This window comes from Amblyomma maculatum, chromosome 9 (genome assembly GCF_055883805.1).
Source record: "Amblyomma maculatum isolate TAMU_Amacu chromosome 9, ASM5588380v1, whole genome shotgun sequence".
Classification (NCBI taxonomy): Eukaryota; Metazoa; Arthropoda; class Arachnida; order Ixodida; family Ixodidae; genus Amblyomma; species Amblyomma maculatum.
The window spans coordinates 35354386-35360800 of record NC_139352.1 but is presented as its reverse complement, the minus strand read 5'-3'; positions in this window follow the sequence as shown (position 1 = coordinate 35360800).

Sequence of the window (6415 nt, the reverse complement as noted above, 5' to 3'; positions counted from 1 at the left end):
AGCAAAATCATCCGTGTAGGCTTTAGACTTAACTCGGCCATAAAGTGCATGAAAAAAAAAATTCGGTTGGCTTGCACCACTCCAGGCACGTTTATTGTGTGCTGTGCTTTGACTCTTGGCAATGGCGCAATATTCTTCCTGATTATGATGATGGACTCCTTTTCGGTTTGCTGTCAAGAGCAGGAATTTGTTCGGGTTGCTTTCAGATGGGTGTGTGTGATAAGAAATGTTGTGATGTAAGGAGCCAGGGAAGGGTAGAGTGGAGGATCAGGGTTGATTGTAGGGACATAGTGAAGCTTTAGTCATGCAGTGGGTGTAATTTGCCCGCAACTGGTGATGGTGATCTGGGATTGTGAGGCGGAAAATAGTTTTCGATGTAATTTTCTTTGTGATGACCGCATATTGTAGAGCAATGTCTACTGTTTGACTTTGTGTTTTGTATGAAATACTTTTAGCCTTTTTTTAGAGCAGCAGGATTGTGCTACTTATTGTACAGGTGGTTTTTAAAATGAGTGCTGTGTTAAAATCATATGAACAGTGGAAGGTGTCATTAGATGATACGTTGGCACATTTGCTGCATTACAATTCAAAATACAATTTCCCAGATAGATTTACCTTATCTAGGGATGTTATGACCAGTCAGATCAAGAGGTTTAATGGTTCGTCTATTCAATTTGTTTTGCATTAGTGATCTTTCTCTAACTGAAAAAAAGTTTGGTGGCTTGCCTACACTTGACTGCTCCTATTCAACAAGCTGCTACCTGTAAAGCTGCTGCTTCAAATATTTTCATGCGTGTTACAAAAGCTACAAAACGATTTTGGTCGGTGGTGGTTCCGCAGCGATCTACGAGGGCCTCAGCGTGCAAGTGCCGTGGCTTGTGCCGCCCTGGACGCTGCGGGCGCTAAAGGAAGAAGAAGAGCTGCGCCTCCATGTGATCCTGCAAGGGAGATTGCTCGGTGTCTCAGCGCTCGGTATGTGGACTTCTTTATGGGTCAGTGGGATGTTTTAATTGGCCATCTAACTTTCCGTTGACAAGCACAAATATGCTGTCAGTGCATGTTAAATAATCTCAGGTGGTCGAAATTTCTGGATACCTCCACTACGGTGTCTCCCATAGCTTGAGTCGCTTTGGGACGTTAAACCCTAAAAACAAACAAAACAGAGATATATTTTATTTATTCTTTGTTAATCATAGGCCTACTAAACCGTCATACTGTTATAATTGATCCAGTTTGAGAATGGAGTTTTGTGCCAAGAAGGGTGATCGGTACAATGTAGAATCAAAAGTATAGAGGAGTCATATTGGACTCAGCCTTGTTGCAAACCTTGAGGGTGCTTTTTGTGCAGATGTGCGTGCATCACTCCAAAGTTAACCATCGGGGTTTATTTGAAACAAGTTAGTTACATTTCACTTTCTGATAATGTTTTTGTTCTCACAAACATGGGGTGAGAACAGTGCTTGAGATGGTTGAACAGTAAATAAGGAAGAATTTAATTACTGTTTTTAGAGGGCGCTTCAGTTTGGTCGAATGAACATGTTCTGTTAACTCTCTCTTCTTTGTTTCTTTTCAGGACACTGAGTCAACCACATCAGACAGTGGCTTACCAGAGACTGCATAAATACATGAGTCTCTCTGGGTCAACCATATACATTACTGTAGAAGTTGTGTACATAAGCTGTATATATTTTGTGACCCTATTAGAACTTCCGCATCTATAATGATGCAGGTTTGCGTCATTTTAAGTAGTGCCGTTTTCACCCTTGCACCCTTTCTAGTTGGTGTAAACACCGGAACCGGAATGGCAAGTAAACTCACATCCGGTTTCATTGTTTCCTTCGTTGAGATGACCCTAAGTAAGGGTAAAAACCACAAAACTGCTTATACGGACCCTAATTTCAGAAAAAGGGCGATATCGTGAGCGACACGCTATCAGGTTCTAAATTTTGTTACATCGTAAGACGACACCTCGTGATGATGCACTCATGGGATCGAGACCCGTACAGTACGTATATACACTCTTAATCTGGCTTTACATACATTCCGCTTATAAGTGGAACTTTTAGAAACCTTCCACTGAATAAGCGGAACTTTTTTGAAAGTTCGACTTATAACTGGAACCTATGTGGAACGAGATTAAGAGTGTAAGAATGTATGATCAGGTGGAGTCCCATGTGCAGTATGGCACGTTTCAAACATAGGCAGAGGGTGCTCGTACATTCATTCATAACATATTACAACATATATTCGCTTACATTTACCAAATGTGAAGTTATGTAGCACTTACATAAAATTGTGTAAGTGGTATTTATAACCCGGTGGCCACTCAGATCCCAGCCATGTAACATTCAGCTACCACCTGCCAAAGCCACCTCCATTTTTTGTTGCTCGCCACTCAATGCCAGCAACGGTGAATTCGGATTTGTTCGACAACATCTAAATTTATAGCCATAGCTTTAAGAACTCGTGGTTAGGCTGCGGTTGTGTCTTTTGTGAACTGATCTCAAAAGCAGTTTATGCAGGTATTTTTCAAAATGCGCAGGCCTCTGCAATCAACTCCCGCTCTCTATTACAGCGTCCCACCACGTTTGCGTTGTACGTTGCACATTGCTGAATTGTTTCCTGTTTGAGAATTACAAAATCTTTAGAAACCGCCCAATATGTTAGAATATGAAGAAAAAAATCGTGGGCAGAATTTTCCCTATAAACGCGTTCAAAGCATACACTCATGTCTTGACCGCCCACTACCGCGTATAGAATATGAGTTGCCTCTTAAAGAGCAGCTAGAAGCGTGATTTCACCCCACACTAATGAAAAGATTGGTAGTGCTGTCAGCGCATATCTTTTAACATTTACGTCCTCACTGCCAAATAATGCTGCCAAAAAACTCCTTTTATCGGCCTTCATGGCCGCTCGTCCAGCAAATATTAAATTCCTTTTACGGCGTACTGCGACATCATCAAGGCCCATTAAGGAAAACCTGTGAGTGAGATTATAAATATGCACGAAAACACTGTTTGATCAGGTGACTATTGATTCGTGCCTCATACGTTTTTAATTAATGATATGTGACTTAACTTTAAAGTTTTCACTGCAGCTTGTGCGTTATTAGCAGAAGCGGAAGCATATCACACGCGGGCGCTAATTGGGAGGACCGATGTTTGCTCTCGTTATAACGAAGCTGCAGAAGCAATAAAATGTGTTCTCTCCGTCTCCACGTCGTTGTGTTACAATGAAGGGTATATGATAATTGGAAATCAACGAGCGTTGCTTATTCCATCCAATCGCTTTACGAGATTATGTATTGGCGACAAACACATATGCATGGAAGTGCAATCCTGCGCCACCATCAAGAAGTGCTCACAATCATCCTCATGGCGTGCCTTATCGGTTCGACAATCATTTTATCTTAAGGTTTAAGAATAAAATAATGACCGACAACCGATATGTGGACATTTCTGTGTTCATGTTTCCTAGCGGCTTTGGGAGGTATTTCGGATCCCCAAAAACTTCAGCAACGGAAATGCCGGTTTCGTCAGTAAAAAAGTGAACTAAAACAAATCGATAAATCCTTATGCTTTGCTCAAGCATACAGCTAAGTAAGCAAACTGAAATGCGCTATTAATGAAATGGTTTTTTCGGTTAATATTACAAAGAAGAGCTTAATACATCGGTTGCGTCCATCGCACCCTTTGCTACGTTGAATGAGTTAACTTTGATATCGGCGCGACGTAATTCCGTTTTCTCAACGGTGGAGTCCCGCAGCTTCTTTATCCTCACTATCTGTCTCTCGGAGAGTTAAGCTGCGATTGCTGCTGAATGGTATGCCTGAACGCAACGTAAAGGCACTAAAGGTAACATACACTCACCGAAGGCAAAATTGCATAGTCTAACCATGGTCCGTTCACGGCTATTTTTGCTGCTATTAAGAATCGGGTTCATCACATTATGCAGCCTAAAACAGAACACACCTCAGGAAAGATGTCAGTAATTTATTTGAATGTTTAAATTGAAAAAAAAAAAACTTCAGACCCATGATTCGAACACATGCTTTTGTGCTGAGATAGGTAGCGTTAATCCATTGCGCCACAGAAGGGACGGGAATTTCAGGCTTTAAATGCGCTTTTATTTAACTTGTTCAACGTACTAAAAATGGCGTGACGTACGCAACTGCGATGATCAGCAGATTACTGCAACCAATTTTACAGCAGCAAACATTTTATTCCATATGCATTTTAGTTTATGTACTGCTTTGTATACTAAACAAAACATAGCGCGTTATTGATTTGCTTTTTGATGTTTTTTTTTGTGTGTGACGCACCCGGGACTTCTGTTGCTGCAGTTTCCGGGGAATGACAATAGGCTGTGGGTAGCTATTTCGCGTCGGAAACTCAATAGGAGAGGAACCTTGGCAGCGAAGGAAAGTACAACGTTGTCGTACATTGATGACGAGCGATGGCATTGGGGCAAGAATATGTATTTGTTTCTTTTGAAATGTCACACACTGTCCTGGTTGGCCTCTATATGTTTTCTGTTTTTGCGTGGACGATCTCATCGGTAAGGTTAAGGCAACCTCCGCACTCGCGCTGCACGGACGACACCATATCGCGCTAATAGGCTCGATTACGGGCACACTTTTGAGAAACTTTCCGGTTCCTTAGGTGTTTAAGGATGACCAAAGACCTTGTGCGGCTGATCCAAAAGATGCGGGCTCGATCTCAGAAGCAGCGGCCAAGATGTTATGAAAGTAAAAAACAAACTCCCGTGTGTCAAGATTTCTGTACACGTTAAAGGTACCCAAGTGCTCAAAATTAATTTGCAGCCCTCTGCTACAGCGTGCTTCACAGCCTTGGCGTGGCTTGGAGGCGCTACAAAAATGCCCTGATGACTTGCATCGCTACTCACATTACGTTGCCGGGTAGCAAGTGCTCGGCGGAATGGCGGCCTAACCATGACTGCTGATGCTGTGCTGTGCGCGCACACCATCGAATGGATAATTCTGTTCGGACGTAAGATTCCATCATTGCAAAACATGCTGAGACCGAATAGCCAACAACGAGCAGTGAATGACGGATTTACGCGAACTACTGTGGGCGCCGAGCTAGCTGAAGGCCTGCTACGGATCCGTTCGCCCGTGACACATCGCAAACGGAAAACAAATATACCATGGCAGCTCAGCTAAGCCAAAATATACGCAGCGAATGCATTTGTACCTGCCTACTCTCTCCAATTCAATATAATCCCATTAAATCCAGTGGAATCCAATCCAGTCCAATCAAGTAAAGTTCATTCCAGTCAAATATAATCCAATACTGTCCAATTCAATCCAAACAAGTTCAAAGCAATACAGTTCAGTCGATTCTAGCCCAATCCAATCCTGTCCAATGCTGAGTACACACTCGCCCATAATGCTCCGCTGACAAGTTTATCATCATCACTACTATCTTCCTCACACTAGAGGAGAATTAAATGCAATACTCACAATCTCAGGTGTTGTGCAGTCGTTAAAGCGCTTCGTTGGAGATACAAGGGATGGAGGCTCTATTCCCGGTGGAGACGTTTTTTTTCTCATGAGGATACCGGCCCAGCTGTGTGATGTCATTCCAGATCGCGCTGCGAGCGTTCGACGTCCGCCAACTGCAGCAGTTGATAGGCAACGGCTCTGTGCCTCCTCGGAGTGCGGTCACAGCAAAATTGCAAGTGCGTGGAAAGTGTAGCTTAGCATTCACAAGCCGTGGACACTCAGGCACAGCGGCGGATACAGGGACGAAGCCGCTCACGGAATAGTGTGCACTGTTACGCCCCTACTCTGCGCTCAGCCCGTAACGGCTTTAACGATTCTGAATATGTCTTCCTTCTTCAGCTTCTGTCCACAGATTTTCATGGCCTAGCGATTCATGCCACGGTCGTCTGCACAAACGCGGCCATGCTGCCTATTTAAATTGAATATCGCCACTTCGCGGCGTAAACATCGCTATTGAAATTGCAGCGCCATTAAGGTTCCGGACACAGACTATGGTAATGTTCCACTCGCGGTTGAAATACGGTTCAAATCTGATGCTGATGAAGATATGGCCTCCAATTTATTGTTCACATGCGCAGATAGTCCATGGCCGTAAATGGCCTCGTATTTTGCTAAAGGTCCTTTCAAAAGGAGGAAGTTTGTTTCGCGCGTACGAGCTGGGTAGCCTGAAATACAAGTGATCAGCTTTTCTTATCGGTGCTGAGAAAATAAGCCTTTCTTTACCTTTACTGACCTAGAGCACACAGGCGCTCTATCAGGTGCAGGAGTGATGGTAAAACAAATGTGTTTATAAAAACTGTGCGGCTGCACGGAACGAGGAACAGAAACTCCGAAAACACGATATAACGAGAGGCGGAAAACAGGCCCGAACTGGTGAATCCTGTCATGATC